Source organism: Vipera ursinii (assembly GCF_947247035.1).
Source record: "Vipera ursinii genome assembly, chromosome: 4".
NCBI lineage: Eukaryota > Metazoa > Chordata > Lepidosauria > Squamata > Viperidae > Vipera > Vipera ursinii.
Window position 1 is genome coordinate 24,315,817 of NC_139514.1, and position 13,819 is coordinate 24,329,635.

At 47.2% G+C, this 13,819-nt stretch overlaps 1 protein-coding gene across 1 annotated transcript in view; it reads left to right on the forward strand.

Moving 5' to 3' along the window:
- The first annotated feature begins 12,095 nt into the window (after nt 1-12,095).
- PDS5B (PDS5 cohesin associated factor B) overlaps nt 12,096-13,819 on the forward strand; it is an 82,421-nt gene continuing 80,697 nt past the window's right edge. Inside the window, exon 1 of the mRNA XM_083362431.1 lies at nt 12,096-12,824. The gene's annotated coding sequence lies outside the window, so the exon portion shown is untranslated. The remainder of the gene's footprint in view (nt 12,825-13,819) is intronic.

A 13,819-nucleotide genomic window follows, 5' to 3' on the forward strand; every position in this document is an offset into this window, starting at 1 on the left:
AGCGAAGAGCCGATCCTGTGGGAGTGCGGTTCGTGAAAATGCTAAAAAGCTGTTGTCGTGGGGCAAGTTTATTAAAATAAGTGAAACAATAAAAGAATTTCTCAAATTTTATCGTACCTTGTGTAGCAGGTATAACGGCCATAAGTTCGAAAGATCTTTAAAATAAATCTCTGATTGCTATCCAGGACGCAGTAAGTAAAGCATGTGTTACCATACCACCTACCATTTATCGCTTACAACAATTCCAATGGTCACTAATTGGCAGCAACGAGGCACAAAGCTCCATTACAAACGGCTTAATTCCCAGGCAGCTTCCGAACCCACTTTAGAAGTTTCCACATACACAGGAGGTCACATAGAAGTAAATACCGTAGAACTCAGGTGAACTTAAATCCTAATAGGATGCTCTACTGTATGGGGCGTTCGCTGTGTCCCACATGAGTTCGTTTATATTGTACATATTTTTTACTGTGTTTCTAAATGTGCCGTTGTTATTTCTACTCTAACCTTTTTGCCTACAATTCCTTCCATATGCAGCAAGTAGAAATTCATTTTCCATTGTTGCATTTCCACAATAGGCATAATTGAAAGCTGTCTTGTGGTTGAAAAATAAGCAGTCTTTTAATTTATTACTTATACATTCAAATCTACATTATCCAGTGTACTCCATTGTTTAAATTAATTGCTGTGGTAAGACAGCCCCCCTGAAAATAAAAACCTTGCTGTTATGTCAAAGAAATAATTTCTAGAGTACTGTATTCAAATCTCCTCTGTTGGAAGTGACATGCAATTTAATCAGTATCCTGCGTATTTATATATAAATACTCAGTATAATAATTCTAAACATTGTTGAAAAGGTTAGAAAGGAAACTTATCATATTCTATAATTTGTGATCGTTTTGGCTAGTGAAGGATATTTACTTTCCTTTTAGGATCATCTCTATTTGCTGCAATGAAATCAATCAAATACTGCAGACTAAGGAGTGAACTATCCTACAAGACAAATATTTTCACCATATCTATAATTTATATAGCACATATACTAAGAGGATTTGAAAAAAATAGCAACTGGAATCAAAATTGGCAGTCAAATCTAAGCTACTCTTTACTTTGTTAGCTACACGTTTTAAAAAATGTAAAAAGCCCTTCATAGCATGGTACTGGGTTATCTGAGGGATAGTTTCTGCCCTATTTTATATAGTCATCCCATCAGACCCAGGAGAGGCAGGCTATGGGCCTTCTCCATTGCAGAGTGCCCTCTGGTGGGGCCCAGGAAGGGAGCCTTTTCTGTTTATATCTTCCTTTTGGAGCTTCATTTTCCCAGAGATAAGACTACCTCTTTCATAAGACTTTAATGATGTGGCTGTGTCATTGGGTATGGGAATCAGAATGTTGACCAGAGTCTATGAGATGGTTATGTTGATGTTGGATTTTGGATGTTTGTTTATACTTTTATTTTGGCTCCTGACTATGTATTTACAGTATTTCTCACCAGTGGTGACTGGAACTGGAAACTTCAGGGCTAAACAATATGGTCGTAAAGTATGGTAACACGATTGCACCAATTTACGATGGCAGTACCTGCAATCTCTGTTATATTTATATAAATATAAATAATTGTAGCAGGGGTAGGGTGAGCTGAAGAGACAGTATGGGAAGATGCCTGGGGGAGGAGTCAGGAGAGGCAAGAAGGAGTTTTTTTTAAAAAAAATTCCATTTATATCCCACCCTTCTCCGAAGACAGGGCAGCTTACAAGCTTAGCAGTAGCCTTCATTCTATGTATATGCCTGCTTATTAGGGCTTTCACACACACCCCAAGCGGCATTATTACAAAGTCAGCTTAATTGCCCCCAACAATCTGGGTCCTCATTTTACCTACCTCGGAAGGATGGAAGGCTGAGTCAACCTTGAGCCTGGTGGGATGGGAAGATGCACTAATTGCAGGCAGCTGGTGTTACTTAAGGAGGCATTAGCCCACTGCTCCACCAAGGCTGAGTTGAGTTTGCTGAGGCCTAGGTGGGAGAAGATAAGCCTGGGAGAGGAGACAATAGGGGAGAATGGGAGAGGCTTATAGGATGTAAGCCTGAGGGAGAAGGGAATAGGATATGGGAGGCTTCTGTGTGGCAAGCCTGAGGCAGAAAAGGGGATAGGATAGGAGAGGCTTCTGTGGGGCAACCCTGAGGGAGAGAAGGGAATAGGATACGGGAGGCTTCTGTGGGGCAAGCCTGAGGAAGAGAAGGGGATAGGAGAGGAGAGGCTTCTGTGGGGCAACCGTGAAGGAGAGAAGGGGATAGGATATGGGAGGCTTCTGTGGGGCAAGCCTGGGGAAGAGAAGGGGATAGGATAGGAAAGGCTTCTGTGGGGCAACCCTGAGGGAGAGAAGGGAATAGGATACGGGAGGCTTCTGTGGGGCAAGCCTGAGGAAGAGAAGGGGATAGGAGAGGAGAGGCTTCTGTGGGGCAACCGTGAAGGAGAGAAGGGGATAGGATATGGGAGGCTTCTGTGGGGCAAGCCTGGGGAAGAGAAGGGGATAGGATAGGAAAGGCTTCTGTGGGGCAAGCCTGAGGGAGAGAAGGGAATAGGATATGGGAGGCTTCTGTGGGGCAAGCCTGAGGGAGAGAAGGGAATAGGATACGGGAGACTTCTGTGTGGCAAGCCTGAGGGAGAGAAGGGGATAGGATATGGGAGGCTTCTGTGGGACACGCCTGAGGGAGAGAAGGGGGTATAGGATATGAGAGGCTTCTATGGGGCAAACCAGAGAGAGAGAGGGAGAGAGAGAGAAGAAGAGCTGACCAGTCACCTGAACACTTTCCCTGCACGTTACCTGCCTGCTAAGAGAGACTGACCATCACCCCATCACATGACCTCTCTGCTGAGAGAGACTGACCACCTCATCATGTGTTCCAGCCAAGCAGAAGTGTAAGTGAGGGACTGCTGTGGACCGGCAGCTAGCCCAAGAGAGCCAGAAGAACCCAGACTCCAGCGGCCCTTTCGGGGGTAGCGCTACATATAATTTAGAATCTAATTAAAACAAGTCCCAAATAAATTAATTGGCAAAATATGCTTTGTTTTGTTTTTATATAGTTCTATATCATAAGAACATACAGAATTTCTCACTTATTTACTGCTTGTTCAACAATCATTTGAAGTTGTGACATTGCTAAACAAGTAGTACTTATATCAGTCCTTGACATTCTGGACATTGCACCACCTCTTTTGATCATGATTCAGGCACTTGGCAACTGGCTTGCACTTATGATGGTTGCAGCATCCCATTGCCATTTGCAACATTCCCTGTAATTCAAGGACTACCTGTAACATAAATTTATCATAGGCCCAAAGCCTCCCTAGTCTAGCATGTATTCAGCAAATTCACAAGCAGTGTGATGGCAAACATTCTTCTGCTGTTGTTCACTAATGATTCATAGAGGTTGAATTTGCTTTTTCCTTTATGTTTAGAATCAAAATATATATGGATATGCATGGGAAGGGGGAAATGATACTATTTGTAAGATGGTATGAAAATATGTAAGATGATGGGATGTAAATAATGATGACATTTGCATATTGATATTATTATGGAATTATTGAAGTTTGCTGTACATTCCCCTGCCCAAACCAATCAATTTTTAATTTCATAGGATTGTCTAGAACAGGGCTTTTCAACCTTTTCACCCATTGTACCACTTTTAGGATATGGCACCATCCAAGTACCACCAGTCGCCTAGCTCCAGCAGGCATATACATAGAATGAAGGCTACTGCTAAGTTTGTAAGCCGCCCTGAGTCTTCGGAGAAGGGCGGGATATAAATGGAATTAAAATTAAAATTAAAATTAATTAAAATCTCTTGCTTAGGCTTGTACGGTGCCACTGGTTCAGCTCATTCCCCTCCCCCGCTACCACTTTTCTAGGATGGCCACGTACCAGCTGCCAATGTACCACAGGTGGTATCTGTACCACTGGTTGAAAAGCCCTGGTCTAGAACAGAGGTCCCTGACCTTTTGGGCACCAGGGACCAGTTCCATGGAGAGAAGTTTTTCTGCGGACCAGAGGGGGCATGGTTTTGTGTGCTGTCTGCATCCCACAGATGGGGCTTTGTTTGTTTGTGCAGACCAGTTGCTGGCATGCTGCGGCCTGGTACCAGTCCACGGACCAAGGGTTGGGGACCCCTGATCTAGAATTCTAACACTGCAAGAGATGGAAACCAGGTTCATCAATAATCTCTTGCCAGAATTTAGTTTTCTTATTAGTAAAAATCAAAATATTATTTCAGTGGCACCATTTTATTCAATTATTAGCCAGATGTTACTGGTGTGCAATAGGACTATAAATACTCTTTCAAATAAGGGCTTTGGAACTATAGAAAGAAATATGAAGCATGTCCTTTTCTAAACTGGTCGCTACTTCAGCAGCTGCTCCTAGCTATTTCCACACATACAGTAGATTCAAGCACTGTCATTCTGCTTCACTGGGAAATGTAGGATTTAAACCAATAGGCCAGTATGTGATTGAATTCTCAGCTCTAAAATAGAAATAATATTACATAAAAATAAGAGAGCAGAAATGAATTTCTTTTCAAAATATCAAAACCTAAAGTAGAATGGTTGCTGATAATCAGGCACAGTCTCCTATAGAGTAACATTCTTATCCAATTTAAAAAGCTTTAATTAGTGATCTCCTTTAATTAGGACGAGTAAACTGTACTAGTGAAATTTGAGTTATTTTCATTTCCTAGAGGTTAATTTTTCACAGAACAGGATGAATGCCTGTTTGCTATGTACGGAAGGAAAGGCATATTGTATGCCTAGAGCAGGGGTGTCAAACTCCATTTCATTGAGGGCCGCATCAGCATTGCGGTTGCCCTCAAGGGGCCGGGTGGGTAGGGCCGGGGTGGGCGTGGCCTACTGGGTGGGCGTGGCTAGAGTGTGTATGGCTTACTGGGTGGGCGTGGCCAGCTCTACATCGTTCGCATCAAGGGTGCCTATGGGGGCCTGGGCAGGGGTGGGACAGATCTGGGGGTCTCTGGCAGGAGGAGGGTCTCTGGGCCAAGGCCAAGGCAGTGGGGGCCGTTCCCTCCCTGTTTCCAGGATGGCTTTGCGGGCCACATGAAACCACTTTGTGGGCCGGATCCGGCCCCCAGGCCTTGTGTTTGACATGTCTGGCCTAGAGTAAGGCACTTATAAATTGAAGGTTTCTAGTACTACCAATGTAAAAATCATGTGCAGTCATGAAATACTTTTTTTTAAAAAAATAATGAACATCTAAGTATGTGATGCAACTATTGTAAACGTGAGCCAGTTACCAAATGCTCCAATTGCAATTTCATGACCGCCGGGCTGCTGGGATGGCCAGAACTTTGAGGACTAATAGTCCTTGTTCAGTGCTGCCATAAAATTGCTGAAAGAAAAATCTTCATCAGTGTCCAGTCCAAGCCATGAATAAACAAAATGGAGACTGCTTTAGAAAGAAGGTTGTAGTTTATTGAAGAGCAGAGCCAGACAGAAATGTGGCTCTGGGAAAGCTGACCACATGTGGCTGGAAGTGGTGGGTTTTTATACCTTCTTGGGCTTTTGTGTTTGAGGTTGTTTCCTGTTCCTGTGGCATGAAGTTTGACCTGAGCTTTTGAGTATGTCCTTTTGGAATTTTGAAGGTGGTGGGTTAATCCTATTATGTCCTAAAGGTCATGTCTTGAGTTTGGGTGGGGTATGTAGATTTTAGGGCTCTTTGTGTTTCTAATGTCATCAGTTTCTAGCTTCCTGGCTCCAACCTTTCTGAATAGGATTATCAAATCTGCATTTCTACAGACCTGGCCTCTGCCCAGGGAAAGGGCTGGGTCTGGTTTCTGTCTTTTAAGATTTTCTTTCTCCATTACTGTATTCCTTTGGGAAATATAATATTCTGCATTTTAATATTCCCCAAAATATTTCTTTGGGGGGGGGTGTTGTCCTCCTACAACATTGAATATTTGCTAAATGGATGGCCGCTAAATGTACGCTGATACAGTTATTAGGGCTGACCAGTGCTTCAGATTCAGTATTTCAAATGCAAAAGTGAGAACGGGTAGTTTTCAGAGTTATGAGATTGGGACCAGAATTGTCATCATAAGTCACCCTAACCGGATCCAATATTTTTAGTGTTTTTATGGCAGTCATTAAAGGAATCACATGGTTGTTAACCATATCAGTTCCCTTAAATGGGCATTTAGTCAAAACACTGTGAATATCAGTCATGTGACCTGGATACTACAACCAGCCAAAAAATAGAAGATGGTTGCCAAGTATTCAAAATGCTAGCACAGGGGTCAACAACATGAATGGGTCAACAACCTGAATGGGTCAAAGAGCCACTCGGAACTGGTTCTTTCACAAAAGCAAAAAAATGGGAGCCATAAAAAGTGTGCACACATGTGTTCACACTTGTGCATGTGCACAACAGGAAACTTAACTGAAGAGTGAAAGAAGCAAAGATTGGGAACCACCGCGTTTGCCGTCTTTGGCGGCAGGAGCAGCGGTGTGTCCGGGCAACACCGCCTGCCTGCTGGGCAGTAACAACAGGAAGGTGGCGGTGGCGGTGGTGGGTACAGTTGGGGCGGCCTAGTGCCCTCATCGAGAGATGCTGCAGGTGCTCCAGGCCTGGTGTGGGAGCAGCCGCGCTTGCCGTTTTTGGCAGCTGTGGCAGCAGGAGTAGCGGTGTGTCCAGGCAGCACCGCCGAGGGGATGATTAAGGAAAGCGAAGGCTTGCCGTCTTTGGCGGCTGTGGCGGCAGGAGCAGCGGTGTGTCATGGCAGCACCGCCTGGTACCTGGAGGGGCGGGAGCTGCCAGCGCATCACCCATGCCTACTTGCTAAGTACTGCCTGCCAGGCACAGCGAGGGCACTAGGTCGCCCCAACAGCAGCCGCCGCCACCTTCCTGTTGCTGCTCCTGCTGCCACAGCCACCAAAGACGGCAAGCCCTCACTTTCCTTAATCATCCCCTCCCCTTCAAACTTTTCCAACGAACAGCTCCCCGCCACACCATAAAAACAAGCTCCATGCCTAGGTTCTGGCGCTTCAACGCTTCTGAACAACCCCCTCCCCCCACTTCGCCTTACACCGGCTACTTTCCATGCTAGGACGGTGAAGCCCGCCAGCTCCAGGGCTGGCCTTTCCAGGGAAAGCTGCATGCGGTCGAACTGTCGGGCCAGGCATCTCTCCTCGCCCCTTCAGGTGGGTGTAAGATGGGGGAAGCCAATTCAACCTGGGACTTCATGGGAGACCGGACCCATCACTATGCCTTCTGGGCTGGGAGGGCGAGGACTCTGAGGAGAGGCTTAAGCCTGCGAAGCTCAGCCAAGGAAAGGCATGGACGCAAGAAGAGCCCTTTGTCCTGGACCGTGTGCCACACTTGCCCAGCCAGCATCAGCCTACATATCTCTCGCGCCTTGGCTCCTGGCTCCGCCAGTCCTGCACAAACTCCTGGGCCAAGTGGGAACTGCATGGCACAGCCAGCAACTTTCCCTGCCCCCGCTTCCGTCCCTCCCGGCTTGCCTAGCCCAGCGTCCGCCACAGGAGAAGCCAATGGCAGGCGCGGCCTCCCTTGGTGGCAGTGGGTGGGCGCTTCTCACCTCCCTGTCCAATTTACTTCGTGAGGAGGCAGCAGGTGGGACTGGTAGCACTGTGCTTGCACGCTCTCATGTCCGACTGCCAAGGGATCGTGGAATACGGGAACCCCCCAGCAAGGAGCTACCACGCTTGCCATCTTTGACGGTTGTGGCAGCAGGAGCAGCGGTATGTCCGGGCAAAGTAAACAAAATTCTGGCGGCATCCCAGAGCTGGCCCAGCCTCGGCCGTTGGGCCACGGTCCACTCATCAGGCAGCCTGGCTTCCTGGCGGCATGTCCCGCAGGGGAGGTCTGCTAGGGAGGTGGCAGTCTGGCGTTGTTTACCTCCCTCCTGTGTGTGTGTGTGTGTCGGACCCGCGGGGAATGGCTGGTAGAGGTGGTGGCAGTCCAGTGTTTGCGTCTGTGTGTCGAGCCTCGTGGGCCCAACTCACACAAAGAAGGGGGGAAACACCGGAGTGCTGCCTCCCTACCAGCCATTCCCCGCAGGTCACACACACACACAGACACACAAACGAGGGGGGGGGAAAATGCCGGACTGCTACCTCCCTCCCTGCTGTTTCCCGCGGGTCTCTCTCTCACACACAAACACACACACAAATGAAGGAGGGGGGAAGGCCCGACTTCCACCACCTCCCTACCAGCATATGACGGGGGGGGGGAGGCACAACATTTTACAATGGCTAGAAGTGCTTTATGGCCCTTAATGCACTTTCTGAAGCCATTGTAACTTCAAACAGTTGTTTGTAAGTCAAGGACTACCAGGAACCCCCGAGGCCAATCTCTTAAAAGTAGTGGCCTCTTTTCCTAGATTAGGTGATTGCAACTTTAATATGTTGCCAACAGGTGTGATATTTCTTCCTGATCATGCTCAAAAGCAGCTTGGGCATGTCAAATCTGAAATGCTGCACAGTTCGCCTGAGGGGGAGTGTTGGGGTTGTTTTATCTTTTGTTTTTTAATTTTTCTGGGGGTTTTTAGCGTTGTATTGTTTTTAACTAGGGCAATTGTTTAATCTGTTTTTAATGTTTGTATTGGTTATTTTATTCTGCCCTGTGAACCGCCCTGAGTCCTCAGGGAGTAGGGCGGTATATAAATGTTATTAAATTAAATTAAATTAATTCTTGTAATCATACCTGTATGAGAACAAAAAGTTTCCTGTCATTAATTTCTGAGAAGTAAATTGAAGTAGTTGAGCTTGTTCATGGGATATCCAGGAAAACTCATGATGACAATTAGCCTAACCCAGCATCCTTTTTATGTATTTCTGTTAACTGTTTTCATCCTAATAGCTACATATTCTAGCTAGAAATTTATCGTACATACCTATACTCTAGGTAATAGAATGTCACAAGCATGCACTTATTTCCTTAGTCTTTTATAAGACAAATATCAAGAACTTAAGTTACTCATCTCCTTTAGGTTGGCCTGTACTCTTGAGTTTTGTCTGTGTACAAGGTACACTTATACTTTTTGAGCTCTAGGGATGTTTAAAATGTTCTATTATAAAACATTCCAGAAACCTTAGATAAGCTATTCTGACATCAATTTCCAGAACACTGAAAATTGCCTATGTTAAGTAGTAGCCGCCGCGTGGACACAATGAAGAGACTAGGTACATGACTGTTCCTTTTATTGATTACATAATGGAAGCTCCAATCCTACCCTCATCCCCTTATATACTACTGATGCTCCGCCAGCTAACCAACCTGATTGCTCTAATTTCCCGCCTGTCAGGTAACACCCAACCTGGTGTCGTATTTTTCCCGCCAGACAGATTTACCTATCTCATCACCTGAATGATGATGTCTCTGATGTTAGGTTGGCTGTGCCAGTCAAGCATCCTACATACACAACACCCCTTCCCCCCCGCAAGAACAATTACTATCCAATCATAACCCCAACCATCATATCCAATTAAGGTCTCATGTAATCCTTAAGATAGGCCAGAGTTTTGTGGGTTCTGACAGAGTACCTTCCCAATGACTTCCCGGCCTCTGAATTAGCTGGCTTACTATCTGTAACACTCTTTCCATGCGAGGACTCTTTTTCCACTGACTGTTCTACCGTCCCAGTGGGATCTGAGGCAGATTCCTGATTAGGCCGTCCGGCTGTGACTACTTTGTTGCCGACTTCAGTTGTTTCTTGCCTAATCCGAGGTGCTGTTACATTTGGTACACCAAAGGCCGCCGTCGGTACTGGTGGTTGTAGACCCGTTGCCAAGTCCACTTGTGGCTCCCTGATTGGACTTCCTTCCGCCTCAGAGCTAACCACTTGTTGTTGAGGTTGTTGAAGTTGCAGACTCTCGGGTACCCGCTTCCTAAGTTGATCAATATGTCTTCTGATCTGCCTTCCCCCTTCCCCCTCAACAACATACGACAAGGGTCCCGTTTTGTCAACCAACACCCCTTGCATCCACTTGTCACCCAGTCCATAGTTCCTGTACCAAACTAATTCCTCCACAGACAGTTCCCTAGGTGTGTTGGGCTGTTCCGCCTCTGCGGCCACCCTGTCTGGGTGAAGTCTGTCCAATTTAGTGATAAGTCTTCTACCCCAACGCAGCTCAGCTGGGGTCTTACCCGTGGCTGTACATGGAGTTGTGTGTTGAGCCAATAAAAATTGTGCCAGTCTCTGATGCCAGACGCCCGCTATAACTCGTCGCAGTGCGTCTTTCGTTGATCTTACCATTCTCTCTGCCAATCCATTACTGGAGGGGTGAAAGGGTGCCGATGTTGCATGTCTAATCGAGTTGGCCCTGATAAAATCCTGAAATTCAGTAGATGTGAATTGAGGGCCATTATCAGAAACAATTACGTCAGGTAACCCATGTGTGGCAAAGAGCCTCCTCAGCACCTGTATGGTCTTTGCAGACGTCATACTTTTTACAGGCACCACCTCTAACCATCTAGAATAACTGTCCACTATTACCAAGAATATTTGCCCCTGGAATGGTCCCACATAATCTATATGTACCCTAGACCACGGGTTGTGCGTTGTCTCCCACCTATGTACAGGAGCATGTGGCAACAACAAAGCTAGTGGAGGTGACAGTATTCCAGCTGAGCTATTCAACATCTTAAAAGACGATGCAGTAAAAGTGCTACACTCAATTTGCCAGCAAATTTGGAAAACTCAACAGTGGCCACAGGATTGGAAAAGATCAGTTTACATTCCAATTCCAAAGAAAGGCAGTGCCAAAGAATGTTCAAACTATCGCACCATTGCACTCATTTCTCATGCTAGTAAAGTTATGCTTAAAATTCTACAAGCTAGACTCCAGCAGTATGTGGATCGAGAACTACCAGAAGTACAGGCAGGATTTCGAAGAGGCAGAGGAACTAGAGATCAAATTGCTAACATACGCTGGATCATGGAGAAAGCTAGAGAGTTCCAGAAAAACATCTACTTCTGCTTCATTGACTATGCTAAAGCCTTTGATTGTGTGGATCATAACAAACTGTGGCAAGTCCTTAAAGAGATGGGCATACCAGACCATCTTATTTGTCTCTTGAGAAATCTATATGTGGGCCAAGAAGCAACAGTGAGAACTGGACACGGAACCACTGATTGGTTCAAAATTGGGAAAGGAGTCCGGCAAGGCTGTATACTGTCGCCTTGCCTATTTAACTTATATGCAGAGCACATCATGAGAAAGGCAGGGCTAGATGAATCAAAAGTTGGAATTAAGATTGCCGGAAGAAACATCAACAACCTAAGATATGCAGATGATACCACTCTAATGGCAGAAAGTGAAGAGGAACTAAAGAGCCTGGTGTTGCGGGTGAAGAAGGAGAGTGCAAAACTTGGGTTGAAACTAAACATTAAGAAAACCAAGATCATGGCATCTGGCCCTCTCAATTCCTGGCAAATAGATGGGGAAGAAATGGAGGTAGTGACAGATTTTATTTTCCTTGGCTCCAAGATCACTGCAGATGGGGACTGTAGCCAAGAAATTAAAAGACGCTTGCTCCTGGGGAGGAAAGCCATAGCAAATCTAGACAGCACACTAAAAAGCAGAGACATCACCCTGTCAACAAAAATCCGTATAGTCAAGGCTATGGTCTTCCCAGTTGCAATGTATGGCAGTGAAAGCTGGACCATAAGAAAGGCTGAGCGCCAAAGAATTGAAGCCTTTGAACTATGGTGCTGGAGAAGACTCCTGCGAGTTCCTTGGACTGCAAGGCGATCAAATCGGTCAGTCCTAGAGGAGATCAACCCTGACTGCTCTTTAGAAGGCCAGATCCTGAAGCTAAAACTCAAATACTTTGGCCACCTAATTAGAAGGAAGGACTCACTGGAGAAGAGCCTAATGCTGGGAAAGATTGAGGTCAATAGAAGGGGACGACAGAGAATGAGGTGGCTGGATGGAGTCACTGAAGCAGTAGGCGTGAGCTTAAATGGTCTCCAGAAGATGGTAGAGGACAGGAAGGCCTGGAGGAACATTGTCCATAGGGTCGCGATGGGTCGGACACGACTTTGCAACTAACAACAACATTATGTTAAACATATTATATTAAACATTTTTATTACTAAGGAAACACACCTATAGAACTGCAGTCTTATGTCTCTGGCAGTAATCTACATTATAAGGAGCAAGATTAGTTTCCAAGTCAGATTACTGAAAACCGGATGATGATACGGAATGTCCTAAAAGTTTGATACTCCTGTTTGTTCTTCCTTGTCCACTCCCTATTAACTCTTGACCCTATTCTGCGGGGCAACAATAGCAGCCCAAAAGTTTTACATGTACTACAAAGTACTACCGGTATTGTGTAACGCTACTTTGCAGCACTATTTACTCTCACTCGGAAGGAGGAAAGAAAAACGGTCTCCCGCTATTTTATGGCGGCTCCTGAGGCGGCTTGTGGCGAGGGGATCGGGTGCATCCTTTCATCTCCCCGCTGTTTTGCGCCTTTTAATTTTTCCTCGGATCCTGCAGGGGTCGCTGCTACCTTACTTTGAGGATGGCCTCTCCCCGCCGCTCGGTGGCGGGGTCTCGCGGAACGGAGGACTCGTTGCCGCCATTTTGAAGCTGACGGAAAGGGGGGGACCGCGGTGAGCTGCGGAAGGCGATTGGCTGCGTTGGCGAGCGACGGCGGTAGCGGCTGCTGCTCCAGCCTAGCCTAGCCTAACGCGGCGGGCCGGAGAGGAGCGTACGGGCTCGCTCTGCCTTGTCTTTGCGGGTGGAAGAAGCAGAAACGGCGACGGCGGCCGTCAGCCACGGAAAGGTAAGGGTGGAGGGGCGAAGAGCTGCTTTGGGCAGGAGCCCCCTGCACGTCTCCGCCTCTCTCTTTGCTTCTCGGTTGTTCAGGCATCCGGAAAGCGAGGCGGATTGTGGCCCGAGTGCTTTTCCTCTTCACCTCCCGATTTTCCCTCACGCCGTTTCTTTCTGTGCCGCCATCCCTGCCTCGCTCAACCGTAATGAGCATGTTGAACTTGCCGCCCTTTCCTCCGCGGTGAGATTGTGGGTATTTTGTGTGCGGGTTGTTTTGAGCGGCGGCGGCGGCGGACGAGAAGTAACGGGGGGGTGGGGGTGACCTTGTCTGAAGCGCCTTCTTTTCCTTCAGAAAATGTAGGGGGTCCCTCTCTGCCCGCGGGCGCTGTATCTTGGTGCTCGGGGTCTCCGTTTGAAGCCTCCTAAAGGGAAGACAGGCGGAGGAGGAGGTGGAGCAGCGGCCGCGACAGGAGGCGGCAGCAGACGCTTCCTTCCCTCAAATGTGGCGCTACTGCAATCGGCCTTCCTTCGTTCCGCCCGCCCGCCCTCCCTCGGAGCCGCTTTTTCTGCAAAGACTTGAATGGCTCGGAGAGCTGTGGAGCCTTGCCCGTTCCCAGTTGGCCTAGTTCCTCGCCCAGGGACCCTGCCCCAGCTCAACCCCTTGCCCGCTGCCATTGGCTGGGGCCTGTTGGAGAAAAGGGGGCTCTCTCAACTTAGCCGCTCCCCCGTCCCCGTTTTATACTCTCAACTTGCCAAAGCATTGGAGGCATCTCTACTCGCGGAGGAAGAAGCAGCGACGGGGCGGGAGGGGGGGGGGCGGGGAAAGTGGTTGCCGACCGCCTGGAATATAACACACCCCAATCTTTCTCCTGGATTTAATGTAGCAGTTTTGGGAGTTGGCTCAATCATTAAACAAGGCCGCCACACTTTTTTTAAGGGGGGGGGAAAGGGGGCGGGCATTTTAAACATTAGGACAAAAGCCTTCTAGCGGGCTTTTTCTTTGAAAGA